General features: G+C 41.2%; 1 pseudogene; it reads left to right on the top strand.

Moving 5' to 3' along the window:
* The first annotated feature begins 6193 nt into the window (after positions 1–6193).
* On the top strand, positions 6194–6921 carry LOC112839622 (phosphoserine phosphatase pseudogene; annotated as a pseudogene).
* Positions 6922–27124: the final 20203 nt, after the last annotated feature.

Genomic DNA, 27124 nt, shown 5'->3' with positions numbered 1-27124 from the left:
GCCCCGAGCTTCAGCAACCTGGCATTTGATTGGTCCCAGACTCGGGGGCGGGGCTCTGGACAACCGCGGGGAGACGCCGGAATTAGGTAGCTTAAGGAGAGCCCCGCCCCCGGCGCCGGCCGATACCGAGGGGGCGGGGTCTTAGGAAGCCCCGCCCAGCGCCTGGGAGCTAAAGTACTGCGCGTGCTCAGTTCCTTGAGGCTGCAGACTGAGGCGGCTCTGGGACCAGATTCGGTTAGAGGATGCCCAGCTGGGCTGAAGTCCGCCCGGGCGGTATGTTGTCATCTTTCGATAATACCCGAAGCCCAGGCGTGTGGTCCTCATGCATAAGAATCATCTGCGTCCATAATGCCCTGCGACAGAATCACTCGGAGGTGCTTTTCAAAAGTACAAATTCCTGACACCCACCCCTCTGCTTGATTCCTTCCGTCTTAGAGCCAGGGAATCTGAATTTTTAACAAAGACCACCAGTGATTTTGATGGAGCGGTCAGCGGACCACGATTTAAGAAACTGCTGGACTAGGTTTTACTAATGACCTCAAAGGTGTCAGATTGCAAGTCAGGCCCTTCTGGCAAAGTGACTATGAACCTTAGAATTATCAGTCATAATTATATCCTGGCTCTACCACCTATTCACTGTCACCTTGGATAATGCTACCCACATAATAGTGTTGTAGGGAGATTAAATGAGTTAATATATCTAAAATACCTATTACACAACATCAAAAATACTAGCCTTTAGATTTATACTGGCAACAGATATGGTGAAAGGTACATTAGGATCCAGGATGCAAAGGGAGCACCCCAATCTGGAGACCAAGTAATGAGGTCTGGGTGAGTTTTCAGGCTCCCTTTGTTACCTGGAGGATGAGGTATCGGGGTTTTTTTATTTGTTTGTTTGCTTCCGTAGATAGAAATGGCATAACCTGGATCTCATCTACCTACTTGTTGGCAGAGCCAGACTTCTCTTGAACAATGAAGAAGAGCCAGCAGTTTCTTTGGAACAAGCTATGCTTGTGTTCCTCCCCCAAATCCCCTCTTGCCCATGGTTATTGTAAACAGAACAAATTCCTACTAATGCATATGAATTCATACCTAGTTGAGATCGGTTTTTCGAATTGAATTGCCACCTGGTGACTTCATACACTGTGATTGTTACTGATGCACTTATCCTTTTGCTCTCCTGCCACTTGGCACCATGTTGCTCTTCTTTCTCTTCTCTCTTTTAGGGGGTAGGTTTTCCTCGAAAACCATTGGGTAAGACATCTCCATTCTTCTGTGAAGCTACAGAGAGAAAGAGACCAAACCTAATCTGGATGTTATGAATTTAACACTGATTCTTTTCCCAAGCTTCCTAGAGAAGGGGAGAGGGGGAGAGATGGAGGGAGAGAATCAAGCACCCGTAAATTCATAGTAATTAAATTGCTAGCTTGAACCCTTCACAATTACTCATTCAACAAATATTTATCTAACATTCATCGTATGCAAAACGTTTTGTTGGTGCTAGGAATAGAGTGGTGAACGAAATAGACACAGTCTGCCCTCACAGAACTTAGAGTCTAATGGGAAAAGAGAGAGCCCATCTTTAACAACTATGCATGATTATAATGCTTTATTTTTTCTATTTTCATTTAACCTGGACTTCCTCTTTTTTTTTTTCTTTTTGGTAGAGTAGACATTTCAATAAATCTGTTTTCTTTTTGTGTTTGTGTGAAAAAAAAAAGCAAAAGACCCCCACACATGTGAATAAAAAATTATGAATTATGTTTGAAGAGAGGGGAAATCAGGAAATGCCTGTCTAAGAAAGTACATTTAAGCTGAGGTGTGAAAATGAACAGGTGAAGAACTTATTTTATCTAATAAACACACATGTGTTACTATGTTCTGGGCACTGTACTCATTAACTCATTTAATCCTCAGATTATCTCTATGATATAGATGCTATACCCATCCACATTTTACAGATGGGGAAACTGAAGCTCAGAGAGTTTATGTGGCTTGCCTAGGATCACACAGCCAATGAGAACAGACCTGGTGTTCAAATCAAGGTAGTCTGGACTCCAAAGTCCATGTTTTTATCACTCAGTATGTTCTGTTGATAGCATGACAGTTATGGATTGGATGGTATCCTCCAAAAAAGATAGTCAAGTCATAACCCCTAGTACTTGTGAATATGATCTTACTTGGAAATAGGGTCTCTGCAAATGTAATCAAGTTAAAATGAGGTCATTCTGGATTGGGGTAGGCCCTATCCAGTAACTAGTGTCCTTATAAGAGAAAGAGTTACAGGGAAGAAGATGGAGGTGTTACTGAGAGTCAGATAGAAAAGAAAAGTTCAATTTTAAATATGCTGTCTGAAATGCCTGGAGATACTCAGTTGCACTGTCCCATTAGGCCATTTGACATACATGTCTAGAGCTCAGAAGAGATCAGGACTCAGATAAATAAAATGGGGAGGCTTTGCATATAAATCTGTGGAGGACTCCAGAATGGCTCCAATTCTTCATCTCTCCCTATCAGTGTCCTTTGCCCTGCCCTCTCATTAATGGCCAATGGGATGTTAACAAACATGATGGAAGCCAAGGCTTTGAAGGCACGTGGCTTGGCTTACTTGTGCCCTCTTTTATGATCATGGGAACAATCCTAGACTAGCCAGTTGAAAGATGAAAGACATGTGTGTTAGACTTGAGGGGCCTGGTCATCCCAGTGGAGGCCATTCGATATCGGTCTATAGCCAGGGGACACCCAGAGAGTATGTAAGTGCAGTCAAAGATGGCAGGACCACCAGGCCAATCTGCAGTCGTGAGCTCAGTGAATGTTGATTGTTTAATGACACTGTGTTTTGGGTGGTGTGTTATATAAATTTACTGTGTAAGAGATAACTGATAAGATGCAATTTAAAACTAAGGAACTAGATGAGACAGCTTTGGGGGGGCAGGGAGTGGGGAGAGTAAGGTGAGTAGAGAAGAGGGTTGAGAACAAACCCTGGAGTCAGCTGATGTTTAGGGATGGGTATCAGTGGAGGAGCAGCCAAGGAGACTGAGAAGGAGGGGCCAGAGAGGTGGGAGGAGAACCTCGAGAAGCTTCAGTAAAATGCCGGTGAAGTGACTCATGAGTTTGACGATATGGAGGCCTTTCCACGGGCCCTGAATTCTGAACCTCTGCTCTAATAATCTTCATCTTGTAATCGCCACCGTTTTAAATTCAGCCATTTGTTGAGTTCGGCTTGGATTCTTTCTATACCTCTATATCTTCATTTCTTCTTTTTACAGTTCACCCTTCACAATGCTGACTAATTATCTTCTTAAAATAACATTGCATTGCATAACTTCTTCCTCAAAAACCCTCCATGGTGTTATATGGCATGTGAAGCCCTCCTAAACTCAGAAGATCTAGGCTGGAGTCTTTCAGTTGTCCATGTAGTAGGTGTAAAACTTTAGGGAAGCTTTGTATCTTTTATGAGCCTAAGCCTCATTTTTTTAAAAGTTGAGGAAATAATAGAACCTACCAAAACTAAATCTAAATCTGAACCTGAATCAACCTATCTACCTATGAAAATTATTCCCTCTTGAAGCTGGGGAGAGGTCCGCCTATTTATTTATTTATTTTTTAATTAATTAATTTATTTTTTAATTAATTTATTTGACAGAGAGAGAGAGACAGCGAGAGAGGGAACACAAGCAGGGGGAGTGGGAGAGGGAGAAGCAGGCTTCCCGCTGAGCAAGGGGCCCGATGTGGGGCTCGATCCCAGGACCCTGGGACCATGACCCGAGCTGAAGGCAGACGCTTAATGACTGAACCACATCAGGCGCCCCGATGTCCACCTACTTAGATTACATGTCCCGGTCTACTTTGCAGTTGAGTGAGGCAATAGAATACGTGTGGAAGTGAAATGTACCACTCCCTGAACTGGTTTTTAAGACTTTAGGTATGGGGGCGCCTGGGTGGCTCAGTCGTTAAGTGTCTGCCTTCGGCTCAGGTCATGATCTCAGGTCCTGGGATCAAGCCCTGCATCAGGCTCCCTGCTCAGCGGGAAGCCTGCTTCTCCCTCTCCCACTCCGCCTGCTTATGTTCCCTCTCTCGCTGTGTCTTTCTGTGTCAAATAAATAAATTAAAAAAAAAAAAGACTTTAGGTATGTTTTTTTCTGAGCCTTCTCCTTCCCCACTGTGTTGAATGATCATGTGGAATAGAACTCCTTTGCCAGTTCTGTAATATTAAAAAAAAAAAAAATGTTCCTTTCCCTTTAAGTCACTGTATTTTGGGGTCAGTCTGTTACAGCCGTTACTCTAATATCGCTTCTAGGTGTGTATAGATGGATATATGACATTGTTGTTGGGAGGCAACGTATGTGAAAGTATTTGGAAATTTTTTTTAAAGTGAGACAAAATCACATAGGGTTTGGATATATAAGATTTGGTGTTTAACCTTTTCCAAGAAGTCAGCATGAACCTAACGTGGCTCTTGGTACCTGTTGGGAATACTTACTATTCGTGGTGGCAGGATTTGAAACCCATGTCATTTTTGCTAAATCTGGGTTAGGGGACTGATTCAAAACCTGTTTCTTTTTCAGGTCATCCCTGACTCATCTAAAAGGGTTTCTGTCTCCTTACCCTATGACTTGTTTCACTGGGACTTTAAGGGAACATTCCTCAACCTGGGAATCTTTAATGCTGATGACTTGTCCGAGGGTAGCAACTGTAATTTAGCCCATCACTGTGATTTTATGGAGGGATAAATTAGATCTAGAGAGAAATAGATTGCTTTTCTTGAGTTGCAAATCTGGAGACAGAAAAAGAAAGGCAAGTCCGGAGGAAGGGAAAGGAATAGGGGTGGAGATGGGGAGATTTCAGAGTCAGAGCCCTTGCCAGGGCCTCTATTTGGATAGAGGCCGCCATAATCTTCCCTATTTTTCCACCAGACTCCCAGACTCAGATTTTCTTCCCTTCTTTCTTATCCCAGCTACTCCTCAGTTCAAATGTACCTGCCTTTGCCACAGCCCCTAAGGCTGGATTTTGTTTCTCCCGGTCACAGGTGGCTGCCGTAATAATTTAATCTATACACAGAGAGAGGAACCAGTCTCCAGAGCACTCCTCTCCCTGTGAGCTGTGAACACTGGCCTTCTGGAAACAATGTTTTGTTTTTTTCAATCAGAAAAATGACTGGAAGGTGGAATTTGAGTTCCAGCAGGAAGGTGTGCAAAGAACAGGGTGGATTATTTGGGGGCAAGAGGCTCACAGTGCATATCCCCTAGTAGAACTTCTGTAGCTGGACCACACAGTCTTCATAGAATCCTCCACACACTGAGAGCCAAAACCATGGATTCATAGAACACATTTAAGTGAGGCAGAGCAGTGGGAGAAAGACTGTCCCTTAGCCAAGACACAGACAGTGTGGTAGCGGGCACCATGGGCACTGAGGTCTACAGATGTGGCGCCATGGCCGTACTGTGCAGGGGGCAAGTATTTGCCGTGGAGTAAATTTGCTTGTTCGGGATATTTTGATACCCTGGATTCCACAGTTACATTTTCTTACCCAGCACTCCCTGGCCCTTTTATCGCAGAAGCGAGTTCACTTCTTAGCTTCCCCATCAGCCTTCTGTTCTTCCTAATTATAGGGACTCATCCTGGGCCCTCTCCATTAGCATCCTCTAGCCATGTAAAATCTTCCCTACCCTTAGCATTTCTTTCTCCGGGATAAAACCATCTAGGTCTAGCTGCGAGAGGCAGGATTAAATAGTTTTTCAGAGAACAGGTTTAATTAGTCCCACTGATGTTTTGAGTACTACACAGATGCTGTATTCTTGGATCTTTAGGGCTTCAGAGATGGGTTTGCAGATCGGGGGTAAATCAGCCCAGGGATAAGAATCTGTGCAATTGGAGTTTAGGAAAGCAGATGCAAAACCTACCAGAAGCCACCGCACTTACCAGCAGATTTCATATGATTGTTTGGTAAAAGCTCTGCAGGTCTGCACAGGTCACCTCTCTCCGGACTCTGGGACTGAACCTCGGAGCCAGCCTTCAGCCCCCTGCAGTCCAGAGGTTACAGCTGCAGAAGCCCAGGAGCAGGGGACAGGGGCCCAGGAAGGAGCAGCCGCATGCAGGCTCCTGCTCTTGCAGAACTCACAAGATTTCTCATAAAGAAGTTTGTAGTCAGAACTTGATGCTGCATTTTTATTCAGGAAAGAAGAGGAAGAGAAGAGTGTCATTTCCTAGGAATCCAGCACTGGAGAAATGAGGAAAATTCTTCCAAGGATGGTCTCCCATTCAGAGTTGAGGAAACTTTTCTGTTCAGCTGATGCAGTGTGTGTTGCTGTGAGTAGCACAATCATCAGAGAAGATGGAATTGGTGAGCTAGCCAAATTCTGGGGAGTTGAGGATGCTCTGTCAGAAATGACACGGGGAGCCATGGGTGGGGCAATGCCTTTCACGGCTGCCCTCACAGAGTGCTTAGCTCTGATCTAGCCCTCCTGGGAGTAGGGTGTTCATAGTAGAGCACCCCCCACACCTGACCTGGGCATCAGGGAGCTAGTAAGTCCCCTGCAAGAGCGAAATGTTCAGGTTTTCCTCTTATCTGGTGGCTTTAGGAGCATTGTAGGGCATGTTGCTTCAAAGTTCAGTATCCCATCAAACAACATATTTGCCAGTAGGCTGAACTTCTGCTTTGATGGTGACTATGCAGGTTTTGAGGAGTTGCAGCCAACAGCCAAATCTGGTGGGAAAGGAAAAGTTTTTAAACTTGTGAAGGAAAAATTTCATTTTGAGGGAATAGTCATGATTGGAGATGGAGCCGTAGACATGGAAGCCTGTCCTCCTGCTGATGTTTCCATTGGATTTGGAGGAAATGTGATCAGACAACAAATAAAATATAACGCAGAAGGGTACACTAATTTTGTAGAGCTTTTGGGAGAACTTGAAAAATAGTATTGATTTCATATAGTTCATAACAACTTCAGGTTAATTTTTAAAAGTTATACAGTTTGAGGGATGCCTGGCTGGCTCAGTTGGTAGAGCATGTGACTCTTGAACTCAGGGTCATGAGTTCAAGGCCCACGTTGGGTGTGGCACCGACTTAAAATAAAAATGAAAAAAAAGTTGTACAGTTTGATATTGTTTGCTTACAGTTGCCTATTACAACTTAATATATAGATTTGGTACTGTTTATCTGTACTTCCAAGTAAACTATGGAAAATGGCTTTTTTAAATTGTAGTCCCGATATTATTATGACCATTAATTATCTGGAGAGTTTTATAATCTGCATTCTTTGAGTATTCTCCTAGCTATATTTTATTTGAAGCCTTTAAAGGTAGATAGTAAATTAAACACCTTCACTCTTGGAAATATAGGTTAAGCAGCTTTTAGTGAACATTGGTTTTCCCTTTGGTAGGTAAATAAAAGCTTATCCATGTATCAGAAAAAAAAAAAAAAGAACCTATGCAAGTCTAAATTATGCCCCCCCACCCTACCTTCTTTCCTTTCTTTTTTTCTTCCCTCTTTTTTCAATGGAGGGAAGGAAAGAGAAGGTAGATCCAGCATTTGAGAGCAGATTTGGAGTGTTGTGGTAGAACCTGTTTCATCTCCTTGATAGTACCATTTGTATAGATTTTTTTTTTCTGTTTCAGTTTGTGAGGGGTCATGCCAATCATTCCGCCTACCATCTATGAACATGTTCCAAAGTTCAATTGTAAATGTATTGTTTGTAAGTTGAAATGCATCTTTCTACAGAAAATGAAAATATTGTAACTCCAAGATAAGCTCCGTTATGATTCTATGATGGGGCTGAAATGTCATTCACAAGCAATAAAATAAAGTAGAAAATAATACTGTTGCCATACTAGTGAGTTTGATCAGGAGGAGAAGTAACAGTGAATGAACAAAATTTCATTGTGTGTTTATCTTGAATGCCGGTGAAAAGGACACGGTTATGGGAGTGGGGTCATGCGGTGCACCCAGAGGGAGCGAGTGAAAGCGAATGGGACACGGGGAATCGATGGGGTATGTCAGGAGATGGGTAGACATGAAACCCATCTATGTTTCCTGCTCTAAGATATCACCCAGGGCTGCCATGATCCCAGCCCCTTGTGAGCGTCTGTGCCTGCTGATCTCACACAAGTTTACGGCGTAAATTGAAATGCTGGTCTCACTTTTGGTGAGAATGGTCTCACCATTTCCAAATATATTGGAAGATCGGTGAAAGAAGATTGGGATTTCCAGATCATGGCCTCCATCGTGTTGCTTACTACTCAGGGTCTGTCTTCAGTCTGATATTAATCCCCATTATATATCCCCCTCCAATCCCTTGGGTCTTCTGAGTCCCTAGCCTGCATCAAAATCACCTGAATCGTTTACTAAAAACACAGGTTGCTGAGCTCTACCCTCAGGATTTCTGATTAGGTACTCTTGGGGTGGAACCCAAGAATTTGCATTTCAAACAAGTCCCCAGGTGATACTGATGCTCTGTTCCTGGGGCCACACTTTGGCTTAGGTCAGTCCAGGTCCTCCTCTGAATTGTGAGTAGCATTCTGTGTGGCTCCAAGCTTCAGCCTTCTCCACCGGGGTCGCAATCAGACATCTCTAAGGCTCTGCCCAGGACCTGCCGGCTTCCTATCTAGTGCTCTGAACATTGAAGTCCATTTCTTTCCTCAGTCCCAAAGATACGTTCGTTTCCAGACTGAAGACTACGGAGACCTGTTCTGACAGCTGTCCACCTTGGACACCTCTGGGGTCCTGGGGCTTGGAAGTCTCCTCTTTTCACCCTAGTTCCCTCTATTTTTTTCAGTTGACTGCGACATATTCACCCCCCTACAAATCCACTCGCTGAAGCTCAGCTTTTTACCTCCTCCTCCAAGTAGCCCCAGGTCCTAATTCACCCTCTTTGCGGTGGGGGTCTGATCCTGAAAGCCAGTTTGTGTCACATCCAATAGCTTTTAGCAGGTATCTGTTCCCTGCCTCAAAGCTGTGAAGTGGCTTCCGGGGAGCCAGGCCTACAGCCTTGACTCCCCGATCTGTAAGTTTGGATTCTTCCCATGTACTATCTCATCACTCAGATGGTGACTGTTCTCCTAGGGAAACATATATTTTGCTCTTAGTTGTTACACAAAATTCTGCGTAAATAAACCATGGGACCCCAACTACATTTCCAATAAAATTTAATTTGATGCTATACAGGAAATTGTGATGATTTTTCAGATTTTTTTTTTTTTTTCAGTTTCAAGCCCAGAGCAGCCTTGGAGTAGAGCCAAAGTCTCTATTTCTTTTGTTTGGTCCCTACCAACATTTTTTTTTTTTTAAGATTTTATTTATTTATTTTGACACACACAGAGAGAGACAGCAAGAGAGGGAACACAAGCGGGCCGGGGGGGGGGGGGGGAGCAGGGGGTCGGGGAAGGGGGAGGCGGGCTTCCCGTGGAGCAGGGAGCCCGATGTGGGGACCCCGGGGGCATGACCTCTGCGCCGGAGGGAGGCTTTTAGCGGACTGCGCCCCCCGGGCCCCCCCCCCCACCAACCTATCTTAAAACAGCCTTCTTCTTGACTGGTTTCTGTGAGTCACAGGGGCTGGCTCACACACAATCACATAGTGTCTTCTCAGGTACCCAGGAATTCCCCCCTTTCCCCAAGTGACCTGCTCCCGGGACCTTGAATAGCCCCAGAGACACTGCTGATGTCCGCCAAAAGTACCTTCACCTTCCGCGCCCACCAAAGATGGCTCTGCTCTCTCCTGCATCTGCCAGAGGCACTGTTGCTGGCCAGCCTGCTCTGGCCAAGGTGCTAACGTCTCTGCTGAATGTAGTGGCACCTGTTGTTGGCAAAATTGCTAGTGTTCTGCCCTGTTGACAAATACCCTGACAGTGGCCCTGACTTGATAAAGACTTCACGGCACCAATCGGTTCTCTACGAATGTGGGAAGGATCCTTTTGTCTTACGTGTTTTTCCTGGGTTCCAAAGTAGTACCTCTGGTGGTGTCAGTGCCTAGAAAGACTTTAGCGAAGGAGCTTTTGGCAGAGATGGCCAGCTGTCTACCAGAATTCCATTATGTACAATTAGTACTAAGAAGTCGCTGCCTGAGCATTAAAAAAAATTTCTGAGCCCCCGACCCCTCCTGTGCGTTTAGTAGAATTACGGAACTAGTCCACCGCAATTTCACAATCGCAGTTTCGCGGAGCTGATGTGTATCATTTCCAGGCCAAGGAGTTTAAGAAGAAGGTGTACCTTCTTTTTCCTTTCTTTCCCCTTCAGCTGGCTCTAAGACCTCAGGGAATGTCAGAGTATAGGATGGAAGGAACCAGGACACCTCGGACTGTTCTATAAGTAAAAACTACATTTTTTGTGCACTTAAAAGTGATTAAAATGATAAATTGTTAAGAATCGTTTACCACAATTTAAAAAATACATTTCTACTATTCTAAGCTACTAAAAATTTGAGGCTTATGTGTACAGTAGCTAATGTTACCCTAATTAATTCTCGTCTCCCTAAATTTGTTCTCATTTAGGGCTCCATTTCCCAGAGCCTTGCGTCAGGTTACACAGAGTGTAGTAGAAACAACACTCAAAATTCCTTTCTTCTTTTCACATTGGCCCTTTGTCCTTGGCAAGACTTTCTGTGCCTGGACTTCCTTAGTGCTCCTTTAAAGACCTTTTTAGAAACAGACTCTTGTATTATAGCGTAGTGGTTAAGCTCACAGGCCCCAAAGAGAGGTTTCCTGGGTTTGAATCTCACCTTTGCCCCTTACTAGCTGTGTGACCTTGGGCAAGCTACTTAACCTCTGTGTGTGTCACTTGTCTTAAGCGCAAAATCATCGGGCAATATTATTACTTACTTTTAGAGGTTCTTGTGAGGATTCCATGAGTCAAAAGATGTACAGTACACATACCTGGCTGAAGTACACATCACTGTTTCACTGTTGATAATATTCACAGCTCCTCTGGTCACACATGTGTGAATCTTGGATAAACAATTTAAATTTGAGCTGAGCTTCTTCCTACAAAATAGTAAAATGCCATATTAATAACAGATGTGATTTCCACTCTGGGGGAAAGGGCATATCCTTGCATTTTGGGGTGCTCAACTCCAGAAGTACCTGAGTTATGTATCAAGCAATGTGCGAGGCCATGTCACGTATTTTGTTCTTAGTTGTTACAAAATTCTGCATAATTGAATCATGAGATGAGAAATACTTTCACAACAGTTGGGTGATATATGGGGAATTGTGATATAATATTAACCATTATTATAAGTACAATACTGTATTATATATTTACCTGCCAAGTATAAGAATTCTTTTTTAGAATGTTATTTACCCTTTAGAATTTTTGTTAATAAGATAAAAGCAAGTCAATTAAAAGTTATTTATCTTCTAGAAACACCAGAAGAGAATGACTCTGAAAAGGGAGATTTTGCAATCTTCCTCGAGGGTCATCTTTATCCACTGAGATATATAAGGTACATAATCCTGATAGTATATAAAGCAAGTTCTATCATAAACCCTTTAAAAAATATGTAGATTCTGTTAACATGAAAAAAATAAAAAGTTTTTTTTTAAGCTATGGGTTGATAGAATTTTGTATTTAAAGAGAACTTTGTGTTGGTTATCATTCAGCTTACACGGATCATTATTTTCCCAAGATGAGTGGGCAGGTATTTGAAACTATTTTAATGAAAATTTAAAAGTCATTGGTTTATTTTCTATGACATTGTATACTCATCAAATGTATGTAAACACATAGAATTCTAAGAAAAACATATGCCAAAACATGCTCTTCTTTTTTTTCCAAACATGCTCTTCCGTAAAATCAAATTTAAATAAGATTGCAAAATACCATGACAACCCTATCTAAACTATGATTCAGATAATTGAAATTACAATTGAAGATGTTGACAAAAACATACACAGTATAAAGGCATTAAGTTCACCATGAGAATAAATGAGGGGATGTAGTCAATTTGCTGAATTTCTAAGAATCAAGTCACATAGATTACCCACGTTTCTTTAAAAAGAGCTTTAAAAGTTAACAGATATTAATTTACTTCTGGCCAGTGAATATATGATATATATTAATGTAATATGAATATATAATCTAAATTATTTTAAATTACAAATAATCCTGTCTGAATAAAATTATGGAAAATCTATATGGGAGGGTTTTTATCTTTTTTTTTTTGAGGCAAAAAGGGGTTTGAAGAAAACTTAATGGAAATATTGCTATCCAACACTGTCATTTAGAAATTACTTTTTAAGGAAAGAAGATTCAATTGTATTGCTAATTAAATATTTTTCCCTTCTAATAATAAAATTCTAATCCTAGGTAACTGTGAAAACTGTAAATTTTCTCTTGTACACTTTGCTGATAGAAAAGAATAAGATAAAAATAAAATAAGACTCTTATGTTTTTTCAGATTTTATTTATTTATTTGAGGGAGAGAGAGAGCATGCGCGTGAGGGGGGGGAGGGGCAGAAACAGAGAATCTCGAGCTGGCTCTGCCTCAAGGGTGGGCATCTGGCATCATGGGGCTCCATCTCACAACCCTGAGATCATGACCTAAGCTGAAACCAAGAGTTGTGGCTCAACCGACTGAGCCACCCAGGTGCCCCAAGACTCTTTTTTTAAATTAGAGGTTTTAGTTTATTATTTTATTACTTTTGACATGGATTTTTCCCCCCTTCTTCCTCAGTTCCCAATTGCCACCCATAAAATCCCAAATCTTATTCAAGGCCTATCTCAAATACTACTCCCCCTAAGAAGACCATTTTTGTTTTAATATTATTTCTTATGATCTCTTCCCACCTCATGCACTCCGTCTGCTTAACTCACATTGTATTGTGCTGTGTATATGCTGCACATTGCTAGGTCCTCTGGGGGCAGGGATTGTGACTTCTTTTTGTGTCACCTGTGGGACCAAGCACAGACGTTATGTGCAGTGGGCCCTAAATAAACACTTGCTGAATTAAAAGTGTTAAGTACATAACAGTTTTCCCAGTCCTCTCTACAATAATTTGTGTTTGCTGTTGATCCGAACCTCTCTTCACTTATGTAGGCCTGCAAATCCCTTCAGAACAAAGCCCAGCCTGCGGCATGAGTCAGCGTAGAGGGTCTCTGCGCATTCCCTGCTCTGGTAGCTTCCACAGAATGGAAGGAAGAGTCTTTCAGCCACACCAGGGGGCAGTGTGACACACATCGGCATGGCCATCCAGGCAGGTAAAACAATGGAAAAACAATGCAGTGATTCTGCAAAGAAAACATTTAGAAAATAATTTACTACAGGGGGATAAATGACCTTAATTTTCTGTACTTTAATCAGACATCCCAAGACTGCCATGATTTATATCACTGCTGCTGACAGGGAAAAGTGAAAAAAAGTTTTATTATTTGTGCTGTCAACAGGTACACAGAAATAGGTATGTATCTGGGCAGACAAGGGTCAATCTTTGCGTTTATATAAAGGAATAGAAGTGATCATATTGAAAGTTAATGTTCTATTATTTTGTAAATATGGGAATAGCTGTAAAAGGCACAATTATTATTTACAATTCAAATGGTCAGAGCATCTTACCTATGAAATAAGAGATTAATCTGCTTCTCAATATGCAGTATTTTTTGAGTTACAAAATGGTTGAATTTTGGAGCAAGTGAATGATTTGTGCACATTTTTCTCTATGCCTACAGATATCATTGTTGCCTCCAAGTTGGGATTCCAGCTGAAGTCCCACTGAATTTGAGATATGGTGAAATAAGGGACAATTGCATTATTCTGGCATCAGTACCCTATTCTCCTATGAAGTAGCACACTGTGTAATACTTGTCAGGTATCATCACTTCCACATTTCAGTTGATGAGTATTTATTGGAACTGTAAGATAGAGGAAGCACTCACTAACAGGGAGAAATCTCTCCTATAGGGCTTATTGTGGACATTTGTCATTGTGGAAATTTCTGATCGCCCAGCACCCTCTGAACACTCTTCTAATGTGTGCAAACATGCTCTTTTATGAGTCTCCCTTTCCCAGGTTGAAGCTGAAAGCTGGCTTTCCCAGATTCCCTTGCAGCAAGGGTACAGATGTGGGGCCTGGATTCCACCAATCAGATACACTTGCCTGTGACTTTGTTTGGGAGATGAGCAGTGGGAGAAAGGAGGCACGCAGAATGTGTTATTTGGCAAGTGTGGCAACGAAGGCGTTGGGCTCTTTAGGGGCATTACTGCCAGAGTTTCTGGCATCCACTCCTGAGCATCACACAGCATGAGCTGGACCCCATCCGTGCCAGTGATGGTGGTGGGGGGGGGCTGACTAGTGACAAGCAGGGACGTTTGAGCTGTGGTGGCTCCTGCAGGGTATTGGACATTGTTCCCAGCTGCTCAGCGTCCAAGCCTAGTCTCAAGCCCTCTCAGCTTCTGTGAAATACTTACTAGACTTTAATTAATTCTTCTTCCTCTTAACCCAGCCAAGGTAGATTTTGTTGTTTGCCACTTAAAACCTTGATGGAAACAAGGAATGAGAGGACATATTTTTTTTTAAGACATAAATTTTGGGATAACCTGTAAAAATTGTACCATGGGTCTAGGGAAATTTTCTTATGAAAATAAGAAAGGAGGAAAGAAAGAATACAATATAATACTTGTAACCTGGACCTAATTAAAGGTCCAATAAATGAGATAAAGCAACTGCAACTCAGTGAAAATAAAGTCATTTTAATATTGATATCTATAAGAAGCATGCTTTCTATAAATAAGGGAGAGATCATTTTAATGTTTGGAACTAGGATTTGAATGTCATATCAGGAAACACTGAAATGTGATATCAAAGAGTAATTTAGCAAAGTACCAATCTTTTAGAAAAGCCAAATAGAAAACTGTTGTTTTTGTCTGATTAGTACCCTATTTCCCTTCGAGTTACAGAATCCCTCTTTATTCTTGGGAACCCTTGAGAGGATAAGAAATAACTGTTGAGAAGGATGGGGCAGGAGGTTATAACATGATAAAATTTTTACAACTTATCCCCAAATTTATGAACCAGGAAGCAGGCTTTCACCAGATACTGAATTGATCACTTCGATCTTGGATGTCCACCCTCCAGAACTGTGAGAAATAAATGTTTACTGTTTAAGTCACATAGTCTCTGGTGTTTTTGTTGGTAGTATCCCCAATGAATTAAACATTCACGCAGCCCTCACCTCAACGAAACACTGATCTGATTTTTTTAAATTGCTATAGATAACTTTTAACTTATTCTGGAAATTCAAATAAGTAGAATATAGAGTATGCACCTTCACCCTGGCCACTTTCACCCAGTGTGATGTTTGTGAAATTCATCCATGTTATGTTTGTTTATCAGTATAATTTGTTCCTTTTTTTACCGAGTGCCATTGCATTGTATAAATGTACAATGTTTATTCACCTGTGGGTGGATGTTTGGGCTCTTTCCAGTTTGGGCTGTTATTAACTTTCATATATGTCTTTTTATGGACATATGTTTTCATTCTCTTGGGTAAATACCTAAGACTATAGTTGCTGCTGTGCATTAACTGTTTTTACATATTGTTGGCTTTGATTTGCTAATATTTTATCTAGGGCTTTCATGTCTGTATTCCCAAGGCCAAGGGAAGTCACCATGACTATCATTCAAGGAGGGAAACATTTAGTCCTTTGCTGGGAGGTTGAGGCAATACTAACCTTTTGGCTCTTTACCTGTGTGGGAGCCATCGTAGCAACAGTCCCTTAATCCTAAGCAATGGTTGGTGAAACCAGAATACATACCAACTGGATGGAATCATCCATCACCACAGAAAGAAAGGTACAAGAAATGAATAATATGGCCATGACAATGAGGAGTCATGCTGAGATTTAGAGGCCACAAGACTCCATCTTCATAACTAAGTAAACTTGCTCTACGCTCCTTCCAATCTCTGGTTTTTGGGGTTTTGGGGGTCAATGTACATATAATTCTTAGGCAACCAATCTGTAAGTCGATGATCTTCTGATGGAAAGGCAGTCAGAGACTGCCTTTCCATCAGAGGGAAAGGCTGTACAGAGGGAAACTGTACATTTTTGGGAGGCTACTGATATAATTTAAAATGTCAAAAAAAAATGTCCTCATGAGACACACTGTTTTTAGTTGTGGGGGTGTAACCACTATACCACTGTATCCAAAGGTGGGTTCAGAGAAAGTACAGTCGCTCTGAATCCATGGAGTTACAGCTATTGACACTGGATCAAATGTCCTCTTTCTTTCTTTTTTTTAAAGATTTTATTTATTTATTTGAAAGAGAGAGAGAGAGAATGAGCAGGGGGGAGGGGCAGAGGGAGAAGGAGAAGAAGACTCTCCACTGAGCAGGGAGCCCAATGTGGGACTCAATCCCAGGACCCTGGGATCACGACCTGAGCTGAAGGCAGCTGCTTAACCAACTGAGCCACCCAGGCACCCCAAATGTCCTCTTTCTGAAGTGTGAAGTGTCTTGGGAGTGTTACTGCTTTGAAACCTGTCAGATTCCCAAAAAGTAAAGATTACTTATTCCACAGTAAATAATTTTCTTTGCAAGTTAAGATTTATAACGAATTTACTGCAACTTCTCTTTCCTGTATACTTCTTAAATACCTGATGGAATCTTTGGCATGTACTGAAGCAATCAGTAAATTTTTAAGAAAGTAATCAATATTCTAAGATGTCTCATCACAAAATTAGGAATTATGTAAAGATAATTGAGGTAAAAGATAAAGAACACATTGTTCTCCTGACTCATTTCAGTTCCTCTCTGATAATGAATTTTCATGAGCTGTTTGGACTATTGAGGTAAATTGATATTCTAAAGTCTGTGATTATTTGTGACAGGAGTACAATACTTGTAGGCTTTTGTTTGTATATTTATATTTATACTGAATATCTATGACCAATTGTGAGTAAAATACCTTCTGTTATTAAATTGCTCATTTAGTGTAGTACTTGCCAAACATCACTTGAGTAAATACTTAGTACATGTGAAACACAAGTGCTTTATGACTAGCCTTTAAAATATTTAATTAAGAAATGGAAGAGCACAATATAAATAGCTTCTTTGACTTTGTGGGGAAGGATCTATTAGAGTAATTTTTATCAACACCTTCAAGAGCTGCTTTTTTTCTTTTAACTAAGTGAATGATATTCTTTCAAAATATATTGCTTGATTTCCTGCCATCTTAAGCAGAACAAATAGAATATAATCTACACCTTCTACACCTTCTACAGGTGATAATTATGCATGTCAGTTCACCAAGGGTTGTTGCCCTTGAGGTTTATTAAAGGGCACAGACCAAAGGAGGAGATCAATGAAGCAGCACAGCAGTTGGGGGGCCACATAGTAAATGATGGGGCCATCTATTAAATGTTTCCTCTCTCCTCCCATTCCCCTCTCTCATACTCATTGACTTCTAATCTATTCATTTAAACTTAGGAAGATTGAGGGTGGAGACAAGGAGCCAGATAACCTTGGTTATTCCCTCACTAACTTTATTTTATATTCTTTCACATTGTTGTTTTGGAGGGGTGCGAGGGCGACTCTAAATGTTGTCAGGCAGGTATCAAGTGCGTATATTTATAGGCCTTTTTCTCTCATTCCCAGGACACACACACACACACACACACACACAGAGAGAGAGAGAGAGAGAGAGAGAGAACACAAGCAGGGGGAGTGGGAGAGGGAGAAGCAGAGTCCCCGCGGAGCGGGGTGCCCGATGCGGGACTCGATCCCAAGACCCTGAGATCATGACCTGAGCGGAAGGCAGACGCTTAACGACTGAGCCACCCAGGCGCCCAATATATACAATTCTTACTTGTCAATTATATCTCAGGAAAGCTGTGGGGGGAAGACCTGTGTACTAAAGTGTAAGAAAAGCATGGATGCGTCTCTTAAGACATGGCTTTTTAAAGTTTTTTTCTGTTTGTGTCTTTTCTTAGAAGCAGGTCCTGGGACAAAGATTCAAATAAGCAGGCGAAGGATACATGGGTAGTGAGGCAGTGCAGAGTGTGTATGACGCAGCCAGTCACCCCTGTGGGCAGCTGGTGGGGGGGGGGAGTGGGCGGGCTGGGCACTGGGCAGACAGTAGAGTGCACGCGCAGTCACCACGACCACCTTCTTGGTCCACGCGCAGTGTTCGGATTTCCGCCCCCTGCACTTGCCTGCGTGGTGCATGTGGGGGGCTTAGGCGGCCACAGAGAGCCCGCAGGTGAAGGGATGCAGTTCCAGGTGAGGTAGAAGTAAGGCACGGTAAAAGACAAACTGCCACATAGTAGACAAACAGTTTAAGAGTTAATCTGAGCAGAAATCAACAGGAATCCGGCATTGCCGATTGAAGAGTAGTGAGGAGCACTTTGGCACAGACAGGAGCTGGGGAGAGACTTTTATAGAGAAAAGGCGGAAGCAAGGTAAGGAAATGATTGATTGGCTCTAGCTTAAAGCCTACTTGGCTGTTTGTGATTGGTTGAACTTAGGTTTCAATTTTGTAACCTTCAGGCATTTACAAACTGAGATTTTGGTTTGCTTAGGAAGTGGGCCACAGCATTGAAGCCGCCTATCACGTGGCCTCCTTGTTTAATTAATTTAACAGGTTTCTTGCCCTGAAGTGGCCATGAGGAGGCGGTAAAGGTGCGTCACCCTCAATATCTACAGTAGCTGGAGACCTTGACTTGAGAGTGGCCCCTGTGATTTGTAGACTTGCATTTTGAGAACAAATTGGCAACCTAAAGAAAGAGGTAAGCTGAGGGAAGCTCAAACCACCTGAAATTGAGTTTATTCTGGAACAGTAGAGGAATTGCAATTTGGGAAGCACGAATTGTAGCAAGCTATAGGTGAATCCCTTGGGGGTTTGCAGGGGTTTGTATTTATGGGCAAAGAGTGCAAAGAAGGGGGAGTCCAGCCAATAAGCTCATTGGCTTGAAGATAGGGGAGAGATTCTCTCTCTCTTTTTTTTAAGATTTTATTTATTTGACCGAGTGAGAGAGCACAAGCGGGGGAGCGACAGGCAGAGGGAGAAGGAGAAGGCAGGCTCTCTGCTGAGCACAGAGCCCCATGCGGGGCTTCATCCCAGGACCCTGGGATCATGACCTGAGCCAAAGGCAGGCGCTTAACCACTTAACCAACTGAGCCACCCAGGCGCTCCCCAATAGGGAGAGATTCTTGATGGATGTTCAGTGAGATCCATGGATCTCATTGGAGATATATTTGAGTCTTTTGTAAATCAGGCGTTTATGGGAAATCAGTCTCTCGGTTCTTCAAGTTTTGTTTTCCCAATGGCACATGCATGAGACTCTCTGTTTCATAAACTCTGGTTCCATCTTAGATTGAAATCCTTTCACAAAATCAAGAGATGATTGTGAGTTTCCTTTAGCTGTATACTAGTATCTAGAAGCATTGGTCTGTAATGTTTCTGGAGGAAAAACTCAATTCCTATTAAGTAGATCCACATTGCCTATCTTTTCTGGTTGACTTCCCGAATAAGTTATCCAGCAAATTGTCTAACTCAGCCCTCTACTTTTATAATAATTTAACTACTGCCAATTTGAATGTATTCTGTCTTGAATAGTCAGCTGTGGTGAGATGAGTGAGGGGTGATTGATTTTCGAGTGTCAGTTTGCTCCACTCCCTCAAATCAGGTAGTTTTTAAAATTATAGAGTAATGATTCTGAAAAATATTATGTCAAGCACTGCTTATTTATGAAAACTTTATACTGTCTATGGGAACAGTGAGTACAAATAAACAGGGATTCCGTATGTTGTAGCAGAGAGCTCTTTTTATTGGCTAGCATCTTTTTTTGTGTGTGGATCCATTCCTTCCCAAATCCATTTGACCCTCGAGGTATTTCTCCAGTGGGGTCTCACACATCCACATACCCTTACAGGGTTGGCATATATATTAGTTTTATGTGTCAACTTCGCTGAGCCAAGGGGTGCCCAGATTAAACATTACTTCTAATTGTGTCTGTGAGGGTGTTTCTGGATGAGATTAGCATTTGAAGCCATACATCCAAGTGAAGTAGACTGCCCTCCCCAACATGGGTGGGCCTCATTCAATCCATTGAGGGCCTGAATGGAACAAAAATCAGAGGAAAGGAGGATTCATTCCTGTCCCGCCTTCTTGCATGAGCCAGGACATTGGTCTTCTGCCCCTGGCCTGGGATTTACACGATCAACTCCTGTGGTTTTTAGGTCTGTGAGGTCGGACTGGAACAACATCCGTGGCTCTCCTGGGTCTTCAGCTTGCAGACAGCAGATTGTGGGACTTCTCAGCCTCCACAGTCATATGAGCTAATGCATCATCATGAATCTCCACATATATATTATATAATATATATAATATCCTAGTGCTTCTATTTCTCTGGAAAACCCTGACTAAGGCAACATGTGACCGGGGTGGGCCAATCTTAATACACTATTTGGTTGAGCACACAGAAGTGGAAACATGACCCAGTCATGGCCAACCTGTGTGTGTGTGTGTGTGTGTGAGAGAGAGAGAGAGAGAGAAAGGGGTGGGGGAGGGGAAGCGGGAGAGAGAGGGATGGAAGGAAGGAGAGAGAATGATTATGGATGCTGGGAGAATGAAATTCTCTTTCTGCCTCACGTGCTAATCTGATAATAAAAGACTAGGCATGACTGTGGTCACTCTCTTGCCTCCCTTAGGGGGAGAGAGATTCTATGCAGAATGCAACCAAGCAGAGACAAGTAGTGGAGATAAAAAGTCCTGGAGACTTCAGTCCCTAGATCTGGCTGTGCTTGAGCTCAACACCAGGGGCTGTTTTTCTGTGAGCTAATTCCTCTTCCTCTTCTTTCTCTTCCTCTTCAGTTTAGTTTAACTTAGATTTCTAGCAATGGCAGTAGAAAGAGTTCCGACTAAAACACCTACTCAGAACTGGCAAGAAACTGAAGATGAAAATGAGAAAATGTATCAGGAAAAATTTTTGAGAAATTAGCTTGATTAAAAATCTCCTTAAATACAATAAAAACTGATTTAATATCAATTAGCAAGATGTTTTTTGAAACCAGAATAGGTGTGAAATTATGACAACTTTTCAATGGCTCTTGCATTACAACACCCCTTAGAAAAAAAGATAGCTAATATTTATGTTTACTTACAGAAAGTTACTCCTGAATATTTTCGTCTCCTGGCATCCAGTTCCAATGAGTTTGTGAAAGCTGGTGAATAAATACATATATTCTTTTGTAATTTTAGTTCCTATGTGCGACTTTATTTCCAGGGTTAAGGGATTAGGGTGTGAAGTTACTCCCAAACACGAAAAGCATTTCTTGATGTGCAATATTTACGTTGTCCAGTAAATCATATAGTACTTGTAATTCCTTTGAGAATTTGTCAGAAAGCCTTGAGATTTCAGTGGATGTCTGGCCTTGGAAACCTCAAAGGTTCATTATAGGATGGTCAATCTTGTGGCAAATCCCTGTTCTCTCCTAATCACCAAGACCTCTCACTGCCACCAAGCAATGATCTCAGCTATAGTTGCCTTACCTTAAAAGTGATCCATAGTTGTACAGCAAAAATGAATAATCTGTGGAGGGGCAGTGGGCTGGCACCTCTTAGTGCAGAAGTTCAGAGTTGTATGAGTTCTGCCATTAACATATCCATGGAAACACCTAGGTTGCAAAAAGCAAGGAGGGTCACACAATGATTGAGACAAATCATCTGTTCTCAAACTTTGTTTTCAAGACCCCTTAAACTCTTAAAAATTATGGAAAAATTCAAAGAGCTTTTGTTTATGTGGATTATATCCACTTATGTTTACAGTATTAGAAGTTAGGTCAGGAAAATCTAAGTATTGGGAAGCTTACAAGCACATGGTGTAGGATATGAGTTTCCAATATCCTAATTTATACTGAAAGATTAGAGCTTGTAATTGGCAGCAATTACTGTGTTCTTCTCCTTAAAGTAACTAGAATGTGAAGTGAAAATGTCCACCAAGACACAAATCCAAATAACCATACTTTGCCACTGTTTTTTCAAGACAACATGGTGTTCTATCAAAAATGTGTCTAGTTCAGCTCACAACTTAAATACTCACACAGGTTGTTTTTCTTGAACCAGGGATTGTACCTTGGTATAGAGCAGAAGTGCTTTATGAGAACATAACATAGAATGTTAAAAAGGCGTGTACTCAAGGGTTGAGTGTTTTATCAAGGACATTCTTACGTGAAACTGGCTTTTTTTTTTTTTTTTCCCCTGCGAGCACAAGGCAATGAAGAATAATACAATGAAGAGTTTGGTGCCACTGCTTTGATTGGTGCTAAGATGTCAGCAGTTTTACCCACATTGCTTTTGCACCGTCAAGCATAGATGTCAATACAGTGGAAGAGGCACTTACCATCTTAATATTGTTATGAAAATAATTTTGACCCTGTGGATTCCTTGAAAGGAATTGGGAACCCCCAAAGGATTGCAGACCATACTTTGAGAATCACTGATTTAAGAAATGCCATCATTCTGTCATTCAGAAAAAGCCTTATCAGGCACTTCTGAGCACAAGGGATGTGTCAGTGAACAAGGAGCTCTGTCTTCATGGAGGTTATTGTCTAGGAGGGTGGGGATAGACAATAGGACAATAGATATAATAAATAGGTAAATTGGGAGATACATCAGGAGATGATAAGTGCTACGGATATACAGGAGTACAGCAAGGTAAGTGCGATTGGGTGTGCTTGAGGTGACAAGTAGCAGGTGGAAATTTTAGACTGATCAGGATAGACCTAATTGCAAAGGTGGTATGGAAGCAAAGTCTTTTTTTTAATATTATTTTTTGATTTTAATTCCAATTTAGTTAACATACAGTGTTATATTAGTTTCAGGTGTACAATATAGTGATTCAACACTTACATATAACCACCTGGTACTCATCATGACAAGTGCCCTCCTTAATCCCCATCGACTATTTCCCCCACCCCCCACACACCTCCCTTCTGGTAACCACCAGTTTGTTCTCTATAGTTAAGAGTCTGTTTCTTGGTTTGTCTCTCTCTCTCTTTTTCCCTTTGCTCTTTTGTTTCTTAAGTTCCACATGTGAGTGAAATCATATGGTATTTGTCTTTCTCTAACTTATCTTGCTTAGCATTATACCCTCTAGCTCCATCCTTGTTGCAAATGGAAAGATTTCATTCTTTTTCATGTCTGAAAAATATTCCATTGTGTGTGTGTGTGTGTGAGTGTATGTGTGTGTGTGTGTGTGTGTGTGTGTGTATGTACACACCACATCTTCTTTATCCATTCATCTATCAGTGGACTAGATACTTGGGATGCTTCCATACTTTGGCTATTATAGATAATGCTGCTATAAACATAGGGGTGCATGTATCCCTTTGAATTAGTGTTTTATATTCTTTGGGTAAATACCCAGTAGTGTGATTACTGTATTGTAGGGTTCTATTTTAAACTTTTTGAGGACCCTCCATACTATTTTCCACAGTGGCTGCACAAGTTTGCATTCCCACCAACAATGCAAGAGGTTCCCCTTTCTCCACATCCTTACCAACACTTGTTTCTTGCTTTTGATTTTAGCCATTCTGACAGGTGTTAAGTGATGTCTCATTATAGTTTGGGTTTGCACTTCCCTGATGATGAGTGATGTTGTACATCTTTTCATGTGTCTGTTTGCCATCTGTATATTTTCTTTGGAGAAATGTCTGTCCGTGTCCTATGCCATTTTTAATTGGATGATTTGGTTTTTTGGGTGTTGAGCTTTATAAGTTCTTTATATATTTTGGATACTAACCCTTTATTGGATGTATCATTTGCAAGTATCTTCTCCCATTCTGCAGGTTGCCTTTTAGTTTTGTTGATGGCTTCCTTCACTGTGCAGAAGCTTTTTATTTTGATGTAGTCACATAATTTTTTTACTTTTATTTCCCTTGCCTCAGGAGATATAGCTAGAAAAATGTTGCTATGGCCAATGGCAGAGACATTACTGCTTGTGTTCTCTTCTAGGATTTTTATGGTTTTAGGCCTCACATTTAGGTCTTTAATCTATTTTGAGTTTTTGTATATGCTGTGAGAAAGAGGTCCAGTTTCATTCCTTTGCATGTATCTGACCAGTTTTCCCAACACCATTTGTTGAAGAAACTATCTTTTCACCATTGGATATTCTTTCATGCTATGTTGAAGATTAACCAACCATGTAATTGTAGGTTTATTTCTGGGTTTTCTATTCTGTTCTATTGATGGATGTACCTTTTTTTGTGCCAGGACCGTACTGTTTTGATTACCACAGCTTTGTAATGTAACTTTAAATCTGGAATTGTGATACCACCAGCTTTGCTTTTCTTTTTCAAAATTGCTTTGGCTATTTGGGGTCTTTGGTGGTTTCATGCAAATTTTAGGATTGTTTGTTTTAGTTCTGTGAAAAAAGCTGTTGGTATTTGATAGGGATTGCATTAAATCTATAGATTGTTTTGGGTAGCATAGACATTTTAACAATATTTGTCTTCCAATCCATGAGCATGGAATGTCTTTCTATTTCTTTGTGTTGTCTTGAATTTCTTTCATTGGTGCTTTATAGTTTTCAGACTATAGGTCTTTCACCTCTTTTGTTAGGTTTATTCCTAGGTATCTTATTATTTTGGTGTAATTGTAAATGGGATTGTTTTTTTAGTTTCTCTTTCTGCTGCTTAATAATTAGTGTATAGAAATGCAACAGATTGCTGTATGTTGATTTTGTATTGAGGATAGACTCTCCAGGACAAGGAAAGAAAATGGAGATTAATTAAGAGACTCGTGCTTTAAGTTGATGAAAGATAACCGTGTTGGGCCAGGTGTGGAACAGGCAAGAAGAGGGAATCAGTAGAACTTGGCTTTGATACAGAGTGTAAGAGAGAAGTCAAAGGTAACTTCAGAATTTTTGGTCTGAGTGTAGTATATCTTGTACACAAAAATTAACTCAAAATTTGCCATAGGTCCATGTATAAAATTATAAAACTTTTAGAAAAAAACACAGAAGAAAACCTTCATGACCCTTGGGTAGGTAAAGAGTTCTTAAACATGACACCAAAAGCATGATTCATAAAATAAAAGTTCTGTACATTGGACTTCATCAGAATTAAAAATTTTGCTCTGTGAAAGACACCATTCAGAAAATGAAAATAGAGATGTCATGATCCCAGGGTCCTGAGATTGAGCCCCCACTTCGGGCTCCCTGCTCAGTGGGGAGTCTGCTTCTCCCTCTGCCTCCCACACCCCCTGCTTGTGCGCACTCTCTTTCTGTCAAATAAATAAATAAAATCTTTAAAAAATGAAAATAAAGTGACAGCATGGGGAAAATCGTTTATAAATTACATATCCCAAAAGGATATTTCTGTATGTGTACACACACACACACACACACACACACACACACACACACACACTCTTTAAACTCAACAGGAAGAAAACAAATTTGAAAGTGAGAAAAAGATTTGAACAGATACTCCCACAAAAAGTGGCAAATAAGCACATGGAAAGATGCTTAACATCATTAGCCACTAGGGAAATGTGAATTAAAGTCACTATGAGGTGCTGCAGTGTATGTATTAGAATGCCTAAAATAAAAAATACGGGCAATGGTAAGTGCTGATAAGGACGTGAACAACTGGGTCTCATACATTGTTGGCAAGAATGGAAGATGGCATGGCTACTCTGGAAAACAGTTAGGCAGTTTCTTTCTTTCTTTCTTGTTGTTTTTTGTTTTTATTTAAATTCAGTTAATAAACATATAATGTATTACTAGTTTCAGAGGTAGAGGTCAGTGCTTCATCAGTTGCAGAGAACACCCAGTACTCATCACATCACATGCCCTCCTCAGTGTCTATCACCTGGTTACCCCATCCCCCCACCCGCCTCCCCTCCAGCAACCCTCAGTTTGTTTCCTGTGCTTGAAAGGCTCTTATGGTTTGTCTCCCTCTCTGATTGCTTCTTGTTTTATTTTTTCCTCTCTTCCCCTATGATCTTGTGTTTTGTTTCTTAAATTCCACATATTAGCGAGATCATATGATAATTGTCTTTCTCTGATTGACTAATTTCGCTTAGCATAACACCCTCTAGTTGCATCGTTGCAAATGGCAAGATTTCATTTTTTTGATGGCTGAGTAGTATTCCATTATATATGTATACACCACATCTTTATCCATTCATCTGTTGATGGACATCTGGGCTCTTTCCATAATTTGGCTACTGTGGACATTGCTGCTATAAACATTGGAGTGCAGGTAACTGGTAGTTTCTTATAAAGTTAATTATCCACTTACCATATAACCTAGTAATCCCACACCTAGATATTTATCCTAGAGAAATTAAACTTTATATTCAGTGAAAACCAGTTTATGAATATCCATAACAATTTTGTTTGTAACAGGCAAAAATTGGAAATAATCCAAACATCCTTCAGCAAGTGAATGGATAAACAAACTGTAGTATTTCTATATAAGTGAATACTGCTCAGAAAAAAAGAAAAGAAAAGAGGACTACACGCAACAACTTGGATGGATGATGTCAAGGGTATTAGCTTATGCTAAGTGAAAAAAGTGCATCTCAAAAGATTACATACCATACGATTCCAGCTATATAACATTCTTTTTTTTTTTTTTAGATTTATTTATTTATTTGACAGAGCGAGAGAGCACAAGCAGGAGGAGTGGCAGAGGGAGAGGGAGAAGCAGACTCTCCAAGGAGCAGGGAGCCTGATGGGGGGCTTGATCCCAGGACCCTGGGATCATGACCCGAGCTGAAGGCAGTCACTTAACCAAATGAACCACCTAGGCACCCTAACATTCTTGATATGATAAAATTATAGCGATGGGGAACAAATCTGTGGTTGCTAGGGATTAGGGCTGAAGTAAGGAGGATGTGACTATTAATGGGTAGCACCAGGGAATTTCTTTGGGGTAATGGAACAGCTCTTTATACATTGTATCTACTGCTGGCTACAAAAATCTAAACATGTGATAACATTTCACAGAACTGTGTACCAAAGACAAAAAAGAGCACATGTGGCGGTGCCTGGCTGGCTCAGTCAGTTAAGTGTCCGACTCCTGGTTTTGGCTCAGGTTATGATCTTGGGGTCATGGGATTGAGCCCCATGCCAGGCTCTGCGCTCAGAGGGGAGTCTGCTTGAGATTCTCTCTCCCCCTCTGCCCCTCC

The sequence above is a fragment of the Callorhinus ursinus genome, unplaced genomic scaffold (assembly GCF_003265705.2).
Source record: "Callorhinus ursinus isolate GAN/ISIS: 27379988/994484 unplaced genomic scaffold, GSC_fseal_2.0 scaffold23, whole genome shotgun sequence".
NCBI classification, from domain to species: domain Eukaryota; kingdom Metazoa; phylum Chordata; class Mammalia; order Carnivora; family Otariidae; genus Callorhinus; species Callorhinus ursinus.
The sequence above is the reverse complement of the archived record's forward strand: the minus strand, read 5'-3'. Positions and strand labels throughout refer to the sequence as shown.